Genomic DNA, 23960 nt, shown 5'->3' with positions numbered 1-23960 from the left:
TTGGGAGTTGGGCTGCCTGGGTTTTATTCTTGTCCTAACACTTAGAAACTGTATGACCTTGGGCAAGTGACCTGCCTTGGCCAGCTTTATTCTCTTCCTCTGTAAAGTGGGAATGACATTAATAAGCATATCAATGTCATGGGATTGTTATCGGAATTAAATGAGATTATCTATGTAAAGCTTTTTAATAAATGCTGGTAGTTATCAGCATGTGGTTAGTTTTTGTCCACAAATATGATGTTTGTTTGTTAAATTGATGAGAATTATACTGGAAGAGACAGAAACCAGCTGAAATTAGTTTAAATGAAAAAAGAAAGGGAAGGTATTCACTGACACATCTGGAGGTACACAAGTGGTACTGGCACCAGGCTAGTCAGGTTCCAGAGCTCAAACAACATTAGAGTCGCTCTCTTTGGGGCGCCTGGGTGGCTCAGTCGGTTGGGCATCCGACTTCAGCTCGGGTCATGATCTCACAGTTCGTGGGTTCGAGCCCCGCGTCGGGCTCTGTGCTGACAGCTCCAACCCTGGAGCCTGCTTCAGATTCTGTGTCTCCCTCTCTCTCTCTGCCCCTCCCCCACTCGTTCCCTCTCTCTCTCTTTCTCTCTCTCTCTCTCTCTTTCAAAAACAAATAAACATTAAAAGAATCGCTCTCTGTTCAACATTCTGGATTTCATCTCAGCCTTGGTCTACGAGTTGGCCTCACTGCCTCAGGCTCCTCAGGGATCAATTCCTACAGCTTATGACACAGGGGACAGGATAGAGCTACCACTTCCACCATCAACTCAAAAAACTCCAGGGAGGTCCTATGCCTTTCCAGAGGCTAGGGAAGTGGAGGCTACAATTGTCTACCCCATTAGAAACATCTGGGGCAGGACAGAAGTGTTCCAAAGGAAGAAGGCTGCACTGTACTGGACAGAGCTAGAACAATATCTGCTCATTCTACCTATTATCGTAAACCAGCTTGTTATGAACAAAGTCCCTTTATTTACTTTTCTTTTTATAAATTTTTTTTATGTTTATTTTTGAGAGAGAAAGACAGAGTGTGAGCAAGGGAGGGGCAGAGAGAGAGGGAAACACAGAATCCGAAGCAGGCTCCAGGCTCCGAGCTGTCAGCACAGAGCCCGACACGGGGCTCGAACCCACGAACTGTGAGATCACGACCCGAGCCGAAGTCAGACACTTAACCAACTGAGTCACCCAGGCGCCCCTGAACAAAGTCCCTTTAAAGAGCATACACTACCTCTGCAGATCTATAATATTCAACAGGTACACATTATTCGACAAACAATAGAGATGAACCATAAATTGTATAGATTTTGCAAACAGAGATTAAGATTATCCTTCTTCTATCCTCCACAGCGCCCAGCATAGAACAGGCCCTCTAAGGAGTGTTTGTGAAGTGACTAATAACTTAGCTCTGGAATCAAATTATGTACTGTATTAGCTGGAATGAACGAGATTATGCTTCAGTTAAAAAATAACCTCCCAAATCTTAGTGATTCAGCATAAGGTTGTTTCTCACTCATACAAAGCCCACTGCAACTGTCCTAAGAAGATGCTCCGAGACCCAGGTCGATAGAGGCCCTACCATCCTGTGGTGTCACACAGGGTCTCCTCAATCAACATGGAAAAGAGAGAGCTCTGGGGAGGGGGGGTGAGCTCTGAGGGGAGGAGGGGTTCTCCTACTGGCAATTAAGTCCTTTGCTCCAGTAGTGACCCATATCATTCTGCTCATAGCCCCCTGGCTAAACCACATCACCAACGCCACCTACTACAAAAAATTGGAGAATGTCATCTTCCACAGGTTTGGAAGGAGAAGAGAATCATATATGTGTGACCTCTAGCCATCTCTACCAAATTCAATTAAAATAAAACTATATTCTATGAAAATTATACCCCCATTTTTAAAAATTAAGATCTAGGGGCACCTGAGTGGCTCAGTCGGTTAAGCCTCCGACTCTTGGTTTCGGCTCAGGTCATGATCTCACAGTTTCGTGACTTCAAGCCCCATGTTGGGCTCTGTGCTGACAGCGTGGAGCCTGCTTGAGATTCTCTCTCTCCCCCTCTCTCTCTCTGCCTCTCCCCCACTCATGCTGTCTCTGTCTCTCTCAAAATAAATAAACAGGAGGAGGGGAGCGGGGAGAGGGAGGAGAAGGAAGAGAAGAAGAACATCACCACCATCATCATCATCATCTTCTTCATCATCTAGGGGCGCCTGGGTGGCTCAGTCAGTTAAGCATCCAACTCTTGATTTTGGCTCTGGTCATGATTTCACAGTGTGTGAGTTTGAGTCCTGCGTCGGTCTCTGTGCTGACAGCACTCAACTTGCTTGGGATTGTCTCTCTCCCTCTCTCTCTCCCCCACCCCTGCTTTCTCTCTCTCTCTCTCTCTCTCTCTCTCTAAAAAGAAATAAATAAACATTTTTTTAAAAGATCTATAGAAAAGAAAGTAGCCTATCACCTATTAACAGGGCTTTTCTACTACCCCATCACTAAACACCACCCTCACATTTCCGACTAAACCCATATTGCAACCCAGCAGAGACTAATTCCATTTGAAAGTTCAAAGTTTATTTATTTTGCACGCTCCACTATTAGACAGAAATGACCTTCAAAATCCAATTGAGCATACAATCTTACTAGAGGCAACTGACAGTTCTTTGCAAAATCCTTTTTTAAAAAAAAAAATATGCCTACTCTTTGACCCTGTAATTCTACTTCTGTGATTTAACCTGAGGAAATAAGCATGGATATGCACACAGATTTAGCTACAAAGATGTTCCTTGCAGCCCATTTTTAACAGGAAAAAGTGAAAATTAGCCTAAATGCCAGCAATAGCATGTTAGTTAAATAAATTAAAGTGCGGCCTCACATCAGAATAATATGCATCCATTAATAATCACACCATGAAGGTGTATTTATTAATATGGAAAGAGGTTTGTGGTACATTAAGTGAGGGAAAAAAGCGGGTTATAAAATGGTACATACACCACATATGCCTGGGAAAGACTCTAGAAGAAAATATATCAAGGAATTAATTAACGGTGGCTCCTCTGTGAGTGGGATTATGGATGTTTTTATTTTCTCTTTTCTGCCAGACTATCATTTTCTGCTATTAGGAGTACTGCTGTTGAAATAAGAAAAACAAGGTAGTTTAAATTATAAATAAATAATATGCTTGGGCCTATCACCCACCCACTGCACATAATGGGGCTTTTATCTTAGAAACTAACTGCAGGCGATAAGGTTCTTTTTAGTCTTTACTGCTATAGTCCCTACCAATGATAATAACAGCAAGAGAATTTGGGAGAGACATCACTTCCCAGTTTATAAGCCCTTTCGTATACACAAGCCTCCCCACAAGCATGAAGGAAGGTAGTATAGGCCTTGCTACCCCCACTTGACAATCAAGACTCAAAGCCGATAAGGGACTTGCCCAAGAGATTATACAAGAATCCAGGATTCTTCCAGCCACTGCCCTGCGCGACTCCAGGGAACGTGGCTGGATTCTAGGGGTGCCGTTCAATAGGATATAATGTAAAAAGTGGCCCCTGGAGGTGTGCAGTGCCCAGTCCTGCTCAAAACCTTACTGGATAGCCACGGCTCCTCCTACACGAATTAGCCAGCCTATGTCAGGAGTGGATCACAGGTAAAATAAGCAGATTTGTATTCAACAGATATTTATTTAGAGGTTAACGTTGTTGAGGCACCTGAAGCTGATAAGTTTGGCCTTTCTCCTTTAGGCAATAAAGAGATATTTGAAGGTCCTAAGCAGTAGAATGATGTGATCAGAGCTATATTTTAGAAAGAAAATTCTGGTAGAAATAAGAATCAGTGGAGGTGAGCAAGACCAGAGGAAGCAGGGAGATCAATGAGTTAACAGGCAATTACAATCAGCTGGATGGGAAAAATAAATGCTTAAACTAAGGCAGAGCCATATGCTATCTTAGTGATTTACATAATGGCCCCATTCAATTTCAAAGCCTGTGAGGTCGGTACTGTTTTTATCCCCATTTCTGAGGTTAGGGTTCAGAAGAGTTAGGTCACCTGCCCAAGGTCACACAGCAACCGTGTGGCAACGATTTCAACTTCAACCCATGAAACTTCAAATCTCATCACTGAGCCATCATGCTAAAAATGAATAAAAGAAGGTAGCTGGCTAATCAGCTTAATATAGACTGCTTTATGAATAGGATATTATATGTAAGTCTAATAGTAACCACAAATCAGAAACCTGTAATAGATATGCACAAAAATAAAGATAAAGGAATTCAAGCATATCGCTAATGAAAGCCGTCAAACTGTAAGAGAACAGAACAAGAAAGGAACAGAAAAGAATTACAAAAACAACTATAAAACAAGTAACAAAATGGCAATAAGTACATACCTATCCATGATTACTTTGAATGTTAATAGACTAAACACTCCAATCCAAAGGTATAAGGTGACAGATGGATAAAAAAGCAAGACCCATCTATCTGCTGCCTACAAGAAACCCATTTCAGACCTAAAGACACAGGCAGATTGAAAGTGAAGGGATGGAAAAACATTTATCTTACAAGTGGAAGTGAAAAGAAAGCGAAGGTAGCAATACTTATAATGAACAAAATAGATTTTAAAGTACAGACTGAGACAAAGAAAGACACTACATAATCACAAAGAGAACAATCCAACAAAAAGATATAACAATTGTAAATATGTATGCACCCAACTATGAAAGCACCCAAATATATAAAGCGACTATTCACAAACATAAAGGAAGAAATCAATAGTAATACAATAATAGTAGGGGACTTTACCACCCCACTTCTATCAGTGGATAGAGCATCCAGACAGAAAATCAACAAGGAAATAGCAGCTTTGAATGACATATTGGACTAGATAAATCTAACTGATGTACTCAGAGCATTCCATCCAAAACCAGCAGAAAACATATTCTTTTCAAGTGCATGTGGAATATTCTCCAAACTAGATCACATGTTAGGCCACAAAACAAGTATCAAAAATTTCAAAAAACACTGAAATTATATCATGCATCTTTTCCAACCACAACACTATAAAACTAGAAATCAACCATAAGAAAAAGTCTGGAAAGAGCACAAATACATGGAGGTTAAATAACATGCTACTAAACAATGAATGGGTCAACCAAGAAATCAAAGAGGAAATCCAAAAATACACGGAGACAAATGAAAATGAAAACACAACAGTCCAAAATCTTTGGGATACAGCAACAGCTGTTCTATGAGGGAAGTTTATAACAATACAGGTCTATCTCAAGAAGCAAGAAAAATCTCAAACAACCTAAACTTACCCCTAACGGAGCTAGAAAAAGAAAAACAAACAAAACTCAAAACAGAAGGAAGGAAATAAGAAAGATTAGAGCAGAAATCAATAAAATAGAGATTAAAATACATACATACATACATACATACATACATACATACATACATAAATAGATCAATGAAACCAGGAGCTGGCTCTTTTAAAAGATGAGCAAAATTGAGAAATCTTTAGCTAGACTCATAAAAAAGAAGCGGGGGGGGGGGGCAGGGAACTCAAGTAAATAAAATTCGGAAATGAAAGAGGAGAAATAACAGTATCTCTGACAGCCCAGAGATACAAATGATTATAAGAAAATATTACAAAAAATTATATGCCAACAAATTGGACAACCTAGAAGAAATGGGTAAATTCCTAGAAACATACAACCTCCTAAAACTGAATCAGGAAGAAATAGAAAATTTGAACAGAACAATTACCAGCAATGAAATTGAATCAGTAATCAAAAAACTCCCAACCAACAAAAGTCCAGGACCAGATGGCTTAACAGGTGAATTCTAGCAAACATTTAAAGAAGAGTCAAACCTGTTCTCAAACTATTCCAAAATGTAGAAGAGGAAGGAAAGTTTCTCAATTCATTCTATGAAGCCTGCATTACCCTGGTACCAAAACCAGATAAAGAAACTACAAAAAAGAAAACTACCAGCCAATAATTCTGATAAACACAGATGCAAAAATCCTCAACAAAATATTAGCAAACCAAATCCAACAATACATTAAAAAATCATTCACCAAGATCAAATGGGATTTATTCCTGGGACACAAGGGTGGTTCAATATTCACAAATCAATCAACATGATACATCAAAAGGATAAAAATCATATAATCATTTCAACAAATCCAGAAAAAGCATCTGACAAGATATAACATCCATTCATGATAAAAATTCTCAACAAAGTAGGTTTAGAAGAAACATACCTCAACATAATAAAGGCCATATATGAAAAACCCATAGTTAACACTACTCAATGGTGAAAAACTGAGAGCTTTTCCTCTAAGATTGGGAACAAGACAAGGATGTCTACTCTCATCACTTTTATTCAACATTGTACTGGAAGTCCTAGCCACAGCAATCAGACAACAAAAAGAAATAAAAGGCATCCAAAGCAGTCAGGAAGAAGTAAAACATTAACTGTTTGCAGATGACATGATACTATATACAGAAAACCCTAAAGACTCCATCAAAAAATTACTCGAACTGATGAATGAATTCAATAAAGTCACAGGGTACAAAATCATTATACAGAAATCTGTTGCATTTCTATACACTAATAGTGAAGTAACAGAAAGAAAAATTAAGAAAACAGTCTCATTTACAATTGCACCATAAAGACTAAAATACCTAGGAATAAACTTAACCAAGGAGGTGAAAGACCTGTACTCTGAAAACTATAAAACACCGATGAAAGAAATTAAAGATGACACAAACAAATCGAAAGATATTCCATACTTATGGGTTGGAAGAACAAATATTACTAAAATTTCTATACAACCCAAAACAGTCTACAGATTTAATGCAATCCCTATCAAAATACCAACAGCACATTTTCACAGAATTAGAACACTTAATAAAGTTTGTATGGAACCACAAAAAACCTTGAATAGCCAAAGCAATCTTGAAAAAGAAAAGAAAAGCTAAAAGTATCACAATCACAGATCTCAAGATACACGACAAAGCTATAGTAATCAAAGCAGTATGGTACTGGCACAAAAATAGACAAATGGATTAATAGAACAAAAATAGAGCCCAGCAATAAATCCACAATGTATTTACAAATCCACAACATAGAAGGCAAGAATATGCAATGGGAAAAAGACAATCTCTTCAACAAATGGTGCTCAGAAAACTGGACAGCTACATGCAAAAGAATGTAAAACTGAACCACTTTCTTATACCATGCACAAAAATTAACTCAAAATGGATTAAAGACCTAAATGTGAGGCCTGAAACCATAAAATTCCTAGAAGAGAGCTCAGGCAGTAATTTTGATGTCAGTTGTAGAAATATTTTTCTAGCTATGTCTCCTTTGGCAAGAGAAACAAAAGGAAAATTAAACTACTGGGCCTACATCAATAAAAATAAAAAAGAATAAAAAGCTTCTAGACAGCAGAAGAAACCATCAACAAAACGACAACCCACCGAATAGGAGAAAGTATTTGCAAATGATATATCCAATAAGGGTTAATATCCAAAATATATGAAGAACTTACACAACGCAACACATACATACACACACACACACACACACACACACACACACACACACACACCAAAAAAACAAATAATCCAATTAAAAATGGGCAGAAAAAAAAATGGGCAGAAGACATAAACAGACATTTTTCCAAAGAAGACATAGAGATAAGGGCACATGGGTGGCTCAGTCGGTTAAGCGTCCACCTTTGGCTCAGGTCATGATCTCACAGCTCATGAGTTCGAACCCCGCATCGGTCTCTGTGCTGACAGCTGCGAGCCTGGAGCCTGCTTCAGATTCTGTGTCTCCCTCTCTCTCTGCCCCTCCCCTGCTCATGTTCTGTCTCTCAAAAATAAATAAATGTTAAGACAAAAAAATTTAAATAAAAGGTGATGGCTAAATGGATGATGAGGACGACAACAGAGGGAGAGCATGAGTTCACTTCCGGAAATGTGGAATGCCATGGGATATCCAGACAGACGAATCCAGTAAACATGGAGAAGGGCTGGGGTAAAGATGAGTCTATGGAAGCCATCCGTGCGCTGGTGAAAGCTGATGCCATGAGAACAAACAAACTTAAGGAAAGAATGCTTGGAGCAGCAGCCCTGAAATCCATGAACCCTGGGGAGCCTCAACATTTAAAGGCTAGAAGGCTCTTTAAAAAAATAAATAAACACCTATGCACACATACACACACACATAAATTTAGTGGTGCCAAGTGTTACATATCCAATAATAGAGGTTAATATTTCCAAGCACTTATTAACTGCTACGTACTATTCTAAAAGCTTTGGGGATACTAGTTCACAGAATCCTTACAAAGTTCCCATGAGGTAGACATTATCCCCACTTGACAAATAAGAAAACTAGCCCGTCCCCATCCCATGGCTCATAAGAGGCAGTGTAGGGATACAAAGCCAGGCAGTCTAACTTCACAGCTGGCACTTACGACCACCAGACTGTACTGTCTTCCTCAGTAATGTCTGACATTTTTTGAGCACTCAATATATGTCAGGCACTGCTCTGCATTCTGACTTCATCCTCACAAGAACCTTCTTAGAGAGAGTACCTTTATTACCTGTGTTGCAGAGATGGGACAACTGGATCACAGCACAGTTGCCCAGCATCACAGGCTAATAGAACTATAAAGGGAAAGTAGATTCAGGGGATGCGTGGGTGGCTCAGTCGGTTAAGCAGCCAACTTTGGCTCAGGTCATGATCTCCCGATGCATGAGTTCGAGCCCTGCATCGGGCTCTGTGCTGACAGCTCAGAGCCTGGAGCCTCCTTCGAATTCTGTAATCTCCCTCTCTCTCTGACCCTCCCCTGCTCACGCTGTCTCTCTCTGTCTCTCAAAAATGAACAAACATTAAAAAAAATTTTTTTTAAAGAAAGTAGACCCATTCCTGAGGAAATTAATTTTTTTAACATTTATTCATTTTTGAGAGACAGACACGGAGTGTGAGCAGGGGTGAGGCAGAGAGACAGACAGACAGACAAACAGAATCCAAAATAGGCTCCAGGCTCTGCACTGTCAGCACAGAGCCCAACATGGGGCTCAAACCCACAAACCATGAGATCATGACCTGAGCTGAAGTGGGATGCTCAACCAACTGAGCCACCCAGGCGCCCCACCATTCCTGAGGAAATTAAAGCACTATCAGTCAGCACTTGGTGGATGAAAGTGAGTGGACAAGAATCCTAATCAAAGTGAAATGTAGAAATAAAAACTCAGAGCTTGATGAAAATTAGAGAATTCTGAAATGTCCGTGTTGGAAGAGGCCTGGGACATCAGTGCTGCTCATCGAATGCCAGGTCCGCGGTGCAACTCACTGTACTCCCTGGCCCCCTGTGCCTGCACGGGCCTGGAAGAAATCGTGAGGGGAACCGTAAGAGGACATGGCACCTGTCACTCCCAGGCCACGTGACTGCCAGTGAGAGAACCCCACCCAGAGTGCTCTCCTCTGTCACTTTCCATCCCAGCACTCTGCAGCAACAAGAAACTGGCTACGCTGTCTCCCCGAGCCCCAGAGCAAGGAGACACAGAAAGGAGCCCGTGCTGACCCACAGTGGACATGCGGCATGAATGAGACACAAACCTGGCTGACACAAAGCCTTAAATGTGATCTGGATAGGGAAACCGAGGAGCCAAAAGGAAAGAGATCTGCCCAGCATCACAGAGCTGGCTGCCTACAAGAACCCAGGGGCAAGATTCCGAGCCACGCCCCCCCACCCCCCACCGCTTCCCATCAAGTCGTCTTTCCTTTAGACCTGACCGAGCACGTCACACATCTCGCAGGTCACTGCCCCTCTAACCTGAAGCACATTCTGCTTCTGTAAATTAATGCCAAGTCTGAATTAAACTCATCATCGCCTCATTTTTACAAACTGTCTCCTCGTGCAACGCACGCAGAACTGCGTCTTCTCAGGAGATAGCGGGAGACGTCGAGGGGGGTCCGGAGGGGGAGCGGAGGGAAACCTGCTCCGTTATTTATAGAATCGAGGCTAATTTAATTAAGTTTTGACAGAAAGGGCTCAATTTCGCAGACAGTTGCCACCCGTTTCTCCTGCAGTCTGGATTTCCTCGCAGTAACTGACTCCACTCCATCTTCCTCTTTGATGTATGAGGCTATAAAACAGGGAGTGAGCAAATCACCTTCGAAGAGGCCTTTTGTCATTGCAATAACTAGAAGTAATTTACGGGCACCTGGAATTTGGGTTCTCTGTCTCCCACTCGGCAACAGACCGAAATCACAATCTGGAGGCTGGCAGCCAATCAGAAGGTCAAAGTGACTCTGAAATGTATCAGTCTTCTAGAGTCTAGGGTAAGAAACAGCAATGCCCACACTCAGCACTGAAACCGTCAGCAAAGATTTTAGACTCAGGCCTTTTGGGTATTTGGGACTTACCTCCCCTTTGGGGTGTCCTGGGATACCCTCCCCTATCCTCATCACCATCCATGTCCCTGCCATCCTTCACGACCCAGTTTAATTGCTGCCTCTTCCAGGAAGCCCTCCCTGACTACCCTAGCCCAGACATGTGTACTGTATGCTCTGACTACAATTATACTGGCACCTTTCACATTCTCACCTGGCGCATACTCTTTATGTATGCAGGTCTGGACTCTATAGATCATGTTTCTGTAGACATAGGTTTCATGTCACCTGCCACTGATCAGTTAGTAGTGGCTGCCCTAGAGGGCCACAGCAACAACTCTCAGCCTGCATCTGAGCTCAGTGGTTAAGAGTCTAAATTAGGGGCACCTGTGTGGCTCAGCCAGTTAAGAGTTCAACTCTTGGTTTCAGCTCAGGACATGATTTCACGGTTTGTGAGTTAGAGCCCTGCGCTGGGCTCTGTCCTGATGGTGTGGAACCTGCTTGGGATTCTCCCTCTCTTTCTCTGCCCCTCAAGCATTCTCTCTCTCTCTCTCTCTCTCTCTCTCTCTCTCTCTCTCTCTCTCCCTCTCTCTCTCTCCCTCCCTGCTTTCACTCTCTCTCAAAATAAATAAACTTAAAAAAAAAAAAAAAAAGAGTGTAAACTGGGGCACCAGATAGCTCAGTTGGTTAAGTGTCCACCTCTTGATTTCAGCTCAGGTCATGATCCCATGGTCCTGGGACTGAGCCCCGCATCGGGCTCAGCTCTGGGTGTAGAGCCTGATTAGGATTCTCTCTCTCTCTTTCCCTCTGCCTCTCTCCCCCATTCATACACCCTCTCTCTAAAAAGAGGAAAAAAGAAAAAAAAAGTGTAATTATTGATTAGCAAAGCCTTGCCACAGGCATGGCCAGGTGGAGAAGGAAAATATATGGCATATGTCTGCCCTCTTTGCTATATACAGTAATGTACAAGTCCATAATGAAAACTTGCTCATGTTCCCAGGAACATTTGCATAGGCACACAAAGCATGCCGAAAATTATTTGAAGAATAAGTATTTCCCATTTTAACGATGACCTAACTTTAATGCATTCATCATATGTATTCTAATTATAATTCTTTCAAACAGTTCTTAATACACATATGTGTAGGGGCGCCTGGGTGGCTCAGTCGGTAAAGCATCCGACTTCCACTCAGGTCATGATCTCGTGGTTTGTGAGTTCGAGTCCCGTGTCGGGCTCTGTGCTGACAGCTCAGAGCCTGGAGCCTGTTTCCGATTCTGGGTCTCCCTCTCTCTGACCCTCCCCCATTCATGCTCTGTCTCTCTCTGTCTCAAAAATAAATAAACATTTAAAAAAAAAATACACATATGTGTAGACCAGACTCCCCTCAGAAGTTTTTCCAAAGCTAGAATTTGTATGAGGGATGGCTTTCGATAGACCAACCACCTAACGTTTCTGAATCTGAAAATATTAACATCTTTAAAACTCCTGGCATCTGTACAGTTACTAATGATTTTCAAAGGTTTTGTATCTCGTTCCTCATCTGATGACAATGTGGGTTTCATGAGGTAACGAGTTACTTCTACTTTACAGCTTTGAAACAATTCGTTTAGTAGCATAATGATTAAACAGGACCAGAAAAGGTAACCCAGAAAACATTAACCAATCCCCCATAAAGCAAAACAAGCAATTCAGGTCTAGGCCAGTGTTTCCTATTCACCCCCCCCCCCCAGAACACCGTGGTTTTTTGTGATCAAGTAAATTTGGAAAACATCACCAGGTGTCCCTATGGTAGGACTTCTCGGAAGCTTCTACGACACTAACGCACTTGGTGAACTGCACAGAGCGCCCTCAACATGAAATACTTCCTCCCTATTTGACTCTAGAACCCCTTTAACAAAAAGCATTTGAGTCCTCCATAACGTTTTAGGAAATGTTTGCCTTTTAGGAAATGACTCCTCTCCCCACATTCATCTAAAGTTACCAGCAGGGGCGCTAGAAGGACAGCAGGCTAGTTAAGAGCAGGGGCTCTAGGATCCAACTGGGTTCAAGTTCTGGCTCCAGCACTTACTGGCTTACTAGCTGTGACCTTGGGTGAGTCACTGAGCCCCCCAGCCTCACTTCCCTGCCTGTAATACGCAGATTCTAGCAGGGCCTGTCCCCTCGGGCTCTCAGGAAGACTGGGTGAAAGGAGGCAGCGGGACCTACCTCATATGGGCACTCGATAAATGGCGACTGGCATTATTGCCAGTGAGGAGGAAGGTCAGAGTAGAATCTATTTAAAAACAGAACAAAGCGTCACAGGTTGGGCTCCACAGGAAGCAGACTTCAAAATGGAGTTTCGAGCGCAGGAGGTTTATCGAGGAGTGCTCCTGAGGTCGACATCTGTAGAAGGGAAGGGAGGGGTGGGAAGGGAGAGACGGCGGAGCTGTGATGTGGCCCAACAACAGCCAGCCCCACGGGGAGAGATGCAGAGCTAAACTGACCCTTCAGAACCGTCCCCGGTTCGGCTGGGAAGACTGGGCCTTTATAACCCCATGTGGATCAATCGCTGGATATGGGTCACCCCAAGGAAGGCCTCACCTTGGGCAAGAGGCAGTCAGTCCCTCAAGGGGCTGCCAGCACTGCCAACAGCTGGGACAAGTCCTCTGCCTCCTCAGAGGGGCATCTGAGCAGGGCACCCACGCACTGACATGCGGTGTCCATCATGCAAAAAAAAAAAAAAAAAAAAGAATCAAAAAAAAAGAAAACAAAACAAAACAGAAAACAAAGCAAAAGCTTCCTCTGACCCTCTGGGAAGGAAAAAGGGCATTCTGCAGACATCAACCAAATCTAGTCATTTATTTGTTCATCATTTATTAATGCCTACCATATGCCAGGCCCCAGGGCTTAGGGCTTATGAATCAGGTCCTGATTCTATAGCAATAATAATAATAATAATGTTTTCTCCTGACTTTTTTAAGGCGTGAAAATACAGACGGGGAAACAGAGAAGGAAGAGCTATCGAATCACTTGAAGCCAGGATGTATTCTCAGGTGATCAGTCACCTGTCAGCTCGGTATGAAAAGGTGTTAATTTGAATGAAGAAAGGGACACGGCCATTTTTTTCCCCACAGCAATACATCAAGCTGTTCTCCCGGTGACTTAGCGTGCTTGGCAAACTGTGTGCACTGCACAAAATTGAATTCCCAGGTTTGGGGAAGCCTGGGCAGGCTCGAGGTACATGAGGATTTATGGCTTTGAGGTACTTAAAATGCCTCCCACTGAATTTGTTGTGACCTTCTCCCCCTGCCCGTGGCCCCAGGTTAAACACAGCCTGGGGCTGAGCAAAGGTTAACAGCACAGCAAATCAAGCCAAAGCAGCCCCAAGGAGACAGGTCCCTGTGAGATGCAGGGAAGGTCCTTTGTGTCCCCGAAAGGCTGGGCTGCATTCCTCTCTCCCCTGGAGGAGAGAGTGCCCACCCTGCCCTCAGTCTCCTCTCAATCTCTCCTTCTGGTCACCTAACATGTTCTCTCTAGTGGCCCATGGCGCACTGTTCTCCTTCAGAATCAGATGACTCTCGCTCTTCCCACCGAACTTCTTACCTGCTTATGTCTAGTCTTCCCAAGAGGCCAGCAAGCGAGTCTGCACCTAACATTTCACATTTGCATAGCACTGTAATTTACGACCTGCTTCTGGGGCCCACAACCAGCCGGGAGGCAGGCACTGCCTCTCGAAGCAAGGGCACTGAGGCCCACGGCGGCACAGTGACTTGCCCAAGGTCACAGAGCAAACCGGGCAGGACATAAGCCAGGCCCTCTCTGCCACAAAATGGCCCCACTCGCTGCCTCTCAGCCATGCCTTGGCAGTGTGCCTTATACTTAGTAGGACAAGCGATCCAGGTCCTGCACTGGGGGGATTGCCTGGGCATCACAGCAGGAATGGCCGGTCTCCCAGAGGAAGCTCATGTCTGCACCTCTTGCAAATTTATTATCCACATCGAACACACCTGGAGAAGCCAAAGTTGGGGGGGGTTTTTTCCCTACTCTTTGTATTACTATCAAGCCAAAGCAACAGATGAAAATTTTGAAATAAAACAACATATTTTTTTTAATTTCACCATCCCAAGTGAACTTAGGGAATTATCATCCTGCAAAATGGAATATTTTTCTTGTCAGTTAAATTTCTTGTTTTAAAGTCTTCCCAAGCATATTTTAAGTTTTATTCTTTTTGTTTTGAGACAGAGAGAGAGAGAGAGAGAGAGAGAGAGAGAGATAGTGAGGCTGAGGGAGGGGAAGAGAGAGAGGGAGAGAGAGAATCCCAAGCAGGCTCCGAGCTGTCAGCTCAGAGCCTGACGTGGGGCTCAAACCCACAAACCGTGAGATCATGACCTGAGCCAAAATCAGACCCTTGACTGACTGAGCCCCCCAGGCAACCCTCCCAAGCATAATTTCAAGACTGAGCTCTTGGCAGGTGTCTACTCTACACCTCTTTCACTTATGCAGATGTCCACGGAGCACCTGCAGTGGGGAGGTGCTGTGCTAAGTGCTGAGAACCAGGCTGGCAAGATCCCTGTCCTCAGGGCGTCTTACATGTTTCATAGGCTTATTAAACAGGTAAGTACAGGGCAGGATTTAGAAACATTGCTCTTTGTAACCCTGTTGGTGGGAGTTTAAAATAGTACAACCTTTATGAAGAGCAATTCTGGCAGTGGCTATGGAAATTTTAAATGTGAATAGCTGAGGACCCCAGCAGATGCAAAACAAAGCAAACTACACTAAAACAGCAGATACTAATGCAAGGGCAGAAAGTTATCAGTATAAAAATATTCGTTTCAATATTGTCAGTAATAGCAAAAAAAAAAAAAAAAAAGAAGAAGAAGAAGGAAGGGCAGGGAGAGAGGAAGAAAACAAAAAAGGAGGAGGATGGTTTAAAATATTATGGTACGTTTATACCATTGATTGCAAGGGAGTCAATAAATATGAGGCATCTATCTGTATTGACTTGAGAAAATGTTTATAAAATAGGCTAAGTGAGGGCGCCTGGCTGACTCAGTCAGGTAAGCATCCGACTTTGGCTCAGGTCATGATCTCACAGTCTGTGTGTTCGAGCCCGGTGTCGGATGAACACAAGCCCCACTCCGGGCTCCACACTCTCCCTCTGTCCCTCCCTCTACCCTCTGCACTTCACTCACTCCTGCTCTCTCTCTCTCACTCTCTCAAAAATAAATAAATAAAATTTAAAAAAAAAAAAAAAATATATATATATATATATATATATATATATATATGCTAAGTGAAAACAAGCAATTTGGAAAACAATGTATACACTGGACATATCTGTGTACGAAGATATGTGGATATACCTACACAGGCATGTATGTACAATGAATGTACTGTTGTCAGTGGATCTCTCTGAAGAGTAGAACAAGGATGGTTTATTTTTTTTTTTTTTTTCCAACGTTTATTTATTTTTGGGACAGAGAGAGACAGAGCATGAACGGGGGAGGGGCAGAGAGAGAGGGAGATACAGAATCGGAAACAGGCTCCAGGCTCCGAGCCATCAGCCCAGAGCCTGACAGCGGGGCTCGAACTCACGGACCGCAAGATGGTGACCTGGCTGAAGTCGGACGCTTAACCGACTGCGCCACCCAGGCGCCCCAGAACAAGGATGGTTTAAACTGACAAACTTCTGAACTGTTTGTAAACTAACATTCATTATTTTTGTAATTTTGAAAACCCAGTTTAGCAAAATAAAGAGCACTAAATGCTCCGACCGGGGAGGAAGAGAGGGCTATTTCTGACCACCAAGTAGGAGTGAGTCACCCTCACTTCTTGTCATTTTAATAGGCTTATCCCACAATCTCCAACACGCCCCTGCAAGACCCCAAGCATCCTGCGATTTATAACCCCACCTAGTGGCAGACGGGTGAATGTCAGGCGCCCAAACCATTAGAGAAATACCGTTTTGCAAAAGGAGGACGCATGTGACGGATTTCATAGCTAAATGCTGCACAATGACTAGTGACAAAAGGGGCCCTAGAGAGCCCTGCTTACCTCAGGGGTCATTGAGAGAAGAAACTGAGCCGAGTATGTGTAGAGGCTATGATTCCCAGTTCATGCACTCATGTGTGCAAGAAACACAATTTTTTTTTATTATTTTTTTAACGCTTATTTATTTCTGAGGCAGAGAGAGACAGAGCAGGAGTGGGGGAGGGGCAGAGAGAGAGGGAGCCACAGAATCAGAAGCAGGTTCCAGGCTCTGAGCTGTCAGCACAGAGCCCGACTCGAGGCTCCAACTCACAAACTGAGATCATGACCTGAGCCAAAGTCAGAGGCTTAACTTACTGAGCCACCCAGGTGCCCCTCTTTTATTTTTATAACTCAGCTAAACTTGCATTTTGAGTTCTTACTCTGCCAAGATAACAGAAACTCACTTTCCGTCAACACAGTACCCCTGGCTCTATCTTCACCATCACTCCCAATACGCACGGTTTACCCACAAATAACACCAGGATCATGCCAAAGTTCACGGGTGGGGTCTCCGTGGGCCGAGGTGCTGGGAGTGGGATCAGGTCTACACAGGATTCCTCAAGATGCCTGGGGCTTCGCCCTCAGCTTCTTCAGGCCCTGCAACCTCCCCCTTGCTTCCCAGTGGGGCCCTCTCTGCACGGCCTGCCCTGCCTCTCCAACAAGCCTAGCTGCCCCAGTGGCTCCCCTGCTCCTCCCTTCCTGGCACTGAGCCCAGGGGGCAGGGGGCAGGACGTCTCTTTCCCAGACCCACAGAGCACACTGCTCTTATCGCTTCTCCATGCCACAGGACATCTTTCCAGTCTGGATAGGGCTGCTGGGGGCAGATGTAAATCCCTCTGTCTTCCCACACTCCCCGAAGTCAGTGGAGGGGAGCACAGAAACCTAGAAGCTCCGCCTCACCCTCCTCCCCTGAGGTGAGGAAGCTCAGTGCTGGGCAGGGACAGGCAGGCTGCGGGGATGGGGAGGAGGGAAAAGAGAAGGGGAAAAAGGAAGCGGCTAAGGGCCACATGCAAATGTGGTAGCATTGGAGTTAAAGGTTTGGTGATTGACATATGATTGTCTAGGTCTGAATTCCCGTTTTAGCACTTGCTAGCAGTGGTCAAATAATTCCACTTTTCTTCAAGGATGAGCTATCATCCTATCTCCCTTCGTGGGCCATTGTGGGAAGTCAGTGAGATAAAGGGATACAGGTACTGAATCAGTCTTTTCCTTCCCCCTCCACTTACAAATAAAGGCTGAAACTTGACAGTGACCCATTGTAATTCAATTCAGAGTGCTTTACACACCACCTCTGCCTAAAGGTGGAAAATGTCCACTGTCTCAGCATGAACCTCATGCTGACATCACTTATTCTTCTGAAAGATCAGACAGAGAGCAATGTCAACTTCTTTAGCTGAGACTCTAAAAGGAGTTTGCAGGCAACGTCTCTTCAGGAATTGTAACTTTTCCCAAGGCTGAGAGAAGCAATTGTTGGAACTAATGGCAATATCTACTCAAAGCCTCCTCAGGGCTTAATCTCAAAAGCCTGGCTCAGAAAAGGCTTCAGAGAGATATATCCTATGAAGCTTTGAACCAAGGGACACACCTCTCCCTAAACAGATAAAGGCAATGGTTTTCCCAACTTCAACACGCATGGGACTCCTGGGAAAGCTTCTGTAGGTCTGGGGTAGGGACCATGAATCTGTATTTCTAACAAGTTCCCAGGTAATTCTGATGTGGTCAGTGGGAGACCATTCTCTGACAACCAGTGGATTAATGAAAAACACAGTTCAATACAAGGGCCAAGAGGAACAGTAAAGTAAGAGGGATTTGCGTCTGTAACTCATTCTCCCTAGGGTACACTTACAGCTATCTTACAGGACAGAATGCAAGGATCTTTGGCACACTTGCTCAAGAACACGTCTTACATTTATTAATACTCATCATTGCCATTAGAATGGCAAATGTTTTAAGGCTGGTGCCCAGGGAATTTCAGGCCTCCATGGGAAGAGTTTCTCCTCTATCCCCCCAAATACCACTCCATACAAACCACCCGGCCAGGACCAGGGAAGCTATTTGTCCTCTAAATTCTACGTACACATTTCCTCCTACCCATGCTCTGGAGTTTAAGATTGTGCCCCCAGCTCACTCTCATCCCTTCTGTGGACTGGTCCCTTCTTCCAGACTCAGCAGGGCAAGGCAGCCACTGAACCAGTCATCTGCCAGCTCTCAAGAGTTATCTCATCTAGAAAAGAACCCCAGTCCATGGGACAGGGTGGGAGCCGTCTGGCACTACTCACCACCATTTCTTATTAGACCAGGAATGACCAGACCTGGCCCAGGCCAATCAGATTCACTCCTGGGAATGTGAAATCAAGATTCAGAGGCATCTAGTCAATATCTGAAATTAGCTAGACTGATAATTATGAGGTAGCCCAAATTCACCAGATAGCCTGAGGAGAAGAAACTAACCCACAGCAGAAAAAAGAACAAAGTAACTATGCCCAGGTGGAAAGCGGACAAGCCTGACCAGGTGGCATTCAAGACCCCGATTTTATCTCTTCCTGAGACCTTCCTCACGCCCACCCGTGGGTTCCATGTGACATTTGGCGCCTTTACATTAATTGCCCTTTTCTATTTAAGTTAGCTCCAGTCAGAATTACTCAACCAACTATTGGCTGAGCGCCTAAGCTGAGCCAGGGGCTGCCCTTGGTGCTGGAGAGATGGCGGTATACACAACAGACCCGTTCCTGATCCCACGGATCTGACCTACAAACACTTTGTTATCTGCAACGCAGGACCTGTAGTGTAGCCCCTACACTTGCCCCATTATAGGGAAATGTTCACACAGAAAAAAAAGTTATCAGAAAACATACACAGTTTATTGAATATCTACTATGTGCCAGGGACCCTGCTAAGAGGTTTACATGCACCTGCTGTCAATGAGGCAGGTACAATTATCATCTCCAGTTGCTCAAGGACACGCAGGATTCACACCTAGGTAGTCTGAATCTTCAGAGCCACTAAGAGATAAGAGAGAGAGAAAGATCCAGAACAAACACAGACACTGAGGGAAGGTGTGTGCACATGTGTGCATGCACACACACACACACACACACACACACACACACACAGAATTCAGGCCAGCTACATGAGCACAGACTCAGGCATCCTGTTGTTCTTTGTCAGGCGCTGGCCTCTGCTTCATTTCCACCCTACAAAGAGACAAAAATCAACCCCTCCCTCTTCTGAAATAACCTTGAGGAATAGCTGGGCTCTGTAATACTTTAATTGGACAAGAGCCTGCCAAATGTGCCCTCCCAAGAGCAGCAGGGATGCATTTCCACCTGCCCTGGATTGCATATGAATGCTCTTAAGAAATTCCAGAGAATCATTTGGAATGCTTTCCACCAGCAGGTCAGCACTTACCCACTGGATGCCTCCCTGGGAGCCCCATTCAGGTTCCCTTTCAGTTCTGACCCAGTCTGCTCCTTGCAGATCCAGGAGAGCTGGAAGCAGCTCTGGTGGGCAGGAGTCTGGATCTCTCTGCCAACAGCCCCTCCCGGCTCAGGGTGGTGAGCAAAGCACGCAAGCATGGCCAAGGCTTTAAGCCCTGCTGAGCCTGGAGAGGACATGGGATTCTAAGAGGCAAATGTGGGAAGGTAGAGAGCAGAGAACCACTGTGTGCAACTCAGCATGCTCGTCTGTAAAGCTGGGATCCTCATACTGTCCTGCCTAGAAACCGATGTCATTTATCAAGCATGGGCAATGTGCTAAACACGTTTGCATATTATTTTAAAGATTTATTTTTATTTTTATTTATTTTTGAGAGAGAAACAGAGAATGAGCAGGGGAGGAGCAGAGAGAGACGGAGATACAGAATCCGAAACAGGCTCCAGGCTCTGAGCCGTCAGCACAGAGCCGGATGTGGGGCTCGAACTCACGGACTGTGAGATCAGGACCTGAGCTGATGCTGGATGCTTAACTGACTGAGCCACCCAGGTGCCCCTGTTTGCATATTATGTTAAAGAACCCTAGTAGGTAGAGATGACAGTCCCATTTTAATAAGTGACAAAACTGAGGTTCCAAAAGATACAACTGTTTAAAAAAAAAAAAGAAAAGAAAGAAAGATAGAGCTGGTTCACACAGCTAGTCCTGGTTCACATAACCAGCAAAGGCAGAATGGTCATGTTCCAAATTCCACCCTCTTAGCTGCAGGCTGGCTTCCCTTGACTTGTGTTTAAGAGAATAAAAGTGGCAGTGAAAGAGGAAAGGGCAAAGCCACCGACAGGTCTTCATCTTCATTATGTGCCTGGCAGCGGCCCCGCCTGATCTGGCTGGAACTTGGCTTCCTCACCTCCCTCCCCCACCCCCTGCCTACCCCGCCACCCCTGAATTATCTCCTAACCCAGCTGCAGACTTCTTGGAACAATTTTCAGAAACCTAAGACAAGAGGCTTAACCCCGGAACACCTCAGATGCCACCCAGTCCAGCAAGTTCACAGAGCTCTGGAACAAAGGCGCTGACAAATCCATATCCCATCATCGTGGCTAGAGATTTTTAAAAACAGAAATCTAAGATGTGCAGAGAGAATTGGCAAGAGGTATCAAAGTTTAGGCTTCAAATGCTTCTTGAAGGAACAATAGGAAATGTCTGCCTTAAAGCCCCTAAAGGTGGAGATTTATGATAAATTTGGGGAAACCTCTTTGAAATCCTTTGTCTGCCATCGTCCCTGCTGCCAAGAATCACCTCACACTTTCCATTTCCTGTTTCCTGCTTGGCTCTCACACAGCTTCAGGGTGAGCAGTCTCTCCATTTGTCTGTCCTGAATTCTCAAGGTTCTCCACACAAGAAAACAAAAACAGCCAAATACTATCTGCTCCTCTATGGAGAAATAAATCCTCGTAGACAGGTCAGAGAAACAGAAAGATACGCTCTATGTTTTTCCTGATTGTCTTTTTTATTTTCTGTCCAGTTTTTATTGAGATATAATTGACATGCAGCACAGGATATGTTTAAGGTGTGCAGCATACTGATTTGACTTACATATATTGTGAAATGATTACATTGATAAGTTTAGTTAACATCCATCACCCCCTATAGACACAAAAAGGGCGAGAGAGAGCAAGAGCGAGAGAGAGAGAGAGAGAGCGAGCAAGCGAGCGAAATGCTTTTTCCCTTGTGTTAAGAACTCCTAGGATTTACTCTAACAACTTTCAAGTACACCCACAGAGTGTTGACCATAGCCATCATGTTGTACTACTACTTATTTATCTTATAGCCAAGAATGTGTACCTTTCAACAACCTCCATCCAATTCCCCCTCTGACTGCCTGCCTAGAAAGACATGCTTCGATCTTACATCACATCCGGCATGTTTCCAGTTACAGAAGAGACAATCAACATCTCAGAGCTAACAGTGGCTCACATGTCAGCTGGGATCTCTCCATACTTGTCATCCCGAGAAGTCAGAATGTAAGCTCGGTTAGGGCAGGCATTTTGCCCTTTTTTTTCTCACTGCTGTATCCTCAGTGCCTGGAGTAGTGCATTATCATTCTGCATCAAATATTTTTGAATAAATAAGATTGCCTCAATGCACACACACACACACACACACACACACACACACACACATACACACCATCAGCAGCAACAGCAGCAGCATCTGAGGTAGGCAGACTTATCACCTGGCCCCAATGATTCCCACTTCCTAGTATTCCAGCTCTTGAGCGATTATGCAAATATGTGAGATGATAGATGTGTTCATGAACTAGATACAGGGAACCTTTCACAATGTACATGTATATCAAATCATCACAACATACACCTACAATATCTTACAACTTTATGTGTTAATTATACCTCAAGAAAGCTGAAATTCAAAAAACATGTTAATGTAAAGTTTTAACTTAGAAAAACACAGCTTATTTTTGCCCTCCCTTTATTGTCTCACTTCCCCACTCCCCTACTGGTGCTTCCTAGAATCACCTCCTAAATAAACTACATGCCTTCAAACTGTTGCCTCAAGGCCTCTTTCTAGGGGAGTACAAATTAAGACAACGTCTTTGTTCTTAAAAACCCTTGTGTGCTCCACTTCAAGAAAATTCCAACTCACTCACTCCAGCTTTATGCCATCTCTTGGCTTCCTTTCCTTCTCCCCCTTTGTGGAAGAGATGACTAGCTGTTCTCAATACTTGTTCTCTCTCCCTCCTCACTTCCAGAACCCCTGGTTTTTACCTGGGCACATGATCTAAGTAAGGACACACTTTCCAGCCTCCCTGGCAATGGGGTGCAGCCATCTTCGCTCTGGCCAATGAGATATAAGAGGAAATAGTTTGTTCATGGTCCCTGAGGAATATCCATATTGGGAGAGATGCGTTCTCCTCTGCCCTTTCTACTTCCTGCTGGCTAGAGTGTGGGTATCATGACTGGAACTCCAAGAGTCACTGGGAACAAGAGGCGATCCTGAAACAAGATGGAAGGAGCATAGATATCTGACCATACCACCTAACTGCAACCATTTACACATGAGAGAAATACCTTTCTACCTTGTTTAAATGGCTATTATTTTTATTTTCTATTACTTGCTGCTAACCCTAATCCAAACTGTGATGGCCTCTCAGATCTCACCCCCACCCATTCCTATTAAATCTAAATGTAAAACAGTTTATGCATCTTCTTCGGTGACCCATAACCTTAGAATGTCATGTCTCCTGTCAAATGGTTTTCCAGCACATTTCCCTAAAGTAAGATGAGGAACAATGGCACCAACTAAAAAGATATTTCACCTCCCAACATAATCATAATAATTTTACCACCCTACATGACATTTATTCTAGATACTGTGCCCAGTGCTTACATGATTAACTCATCTTCATGAATCCGTATTTTCAGTGTGTAAAAATAACAACTTAACATGTCTTTCCTTTATAAGCTGTATGTCAGTATATTGAATAGTTGATGAAGGAACATTTTCATTAAACAAGAATTTCAGTTACTAAACTGTGGAGAAATTTGGAATTGGAATATCACCATTTTGCTCTCCCTAATGAATTATGGATCTATGCAATGATTTTCAATGGCTACTGAAATCATAGAGAAACAAAGAAAGAAAGAGGGACGCCTGGGTGGCTCAGTCGGTTGAGCTTCCGACTTTGGCTCAGGTCATGATCTCACACCCCACGTCGAGCTCTGTGCTGACAGCTCAGAGTCTGGAGCCTGCTTCAGATTCTGTGTCTCCCTCTCTCTCTGACCTTCCCCCATTCATGCTCTGTCTCTCTCTGTATCAAAAATAAATAAACATGAAAGAAAGAAAGAAAGAAAGAAAGAAAGAAAGAAAGAAAGAAAGAGAAAAGAAAGAAAGAAACCACACTTACTTTCCTCCCAACAGAAGAACACAGCACCTATGAGAGTCTTGCAAAAGCAAGACAAATATGAATGTAATCGTGCCTCCTACTCTTGATTCACAGGAAATACAGGGACAGAAGAACATGTTAAATGATGCCACAGGGACACAATCAGCAAAATCCAGAGTGGATACCAGAAAATAACCTGGTTTCATCAA

General features: G+C 43.8%; 1 long non-coding RNA gene across 1 annotated transcript in view; it reads right to left on the bottom strand.

The window, feature by feature from the left end:
• Positions 1 to 12999: 12999 nt before the first annotated feature.
• LOC147584150 (uncharacterized) overlaps positions 13000 to 23960 on the bottom strand; it is a 43575-nt gene continuing 32614 nt past the window's right edge. The window contains exon 3 of the long non-coding RNA XR_015255198.1: positions 13000 to 13094. This is a non-coding gene — a long non-coding RNA (uncharacterized LOC147584150). The remainder of the gene's footprint in view (positions 13095 to 23960) is intronic.

Source organism: Puma concolor, chromosome A1 (assembly GCF_028749965.1).
Source record: "Puma concolor isolate L17-30 chromosome A1, mPumCon1.1.hap2, whole genome shotgun sequence".
NCBI classification, from domain to species: Eukaryota; Metazoa; Chordata; class Mammalia; order Carnivora; family Felidae; genus Puma; species Puma concolor.
This window is presented reverse-complemented; position numbering and strand designations above follow the sequence as displayed.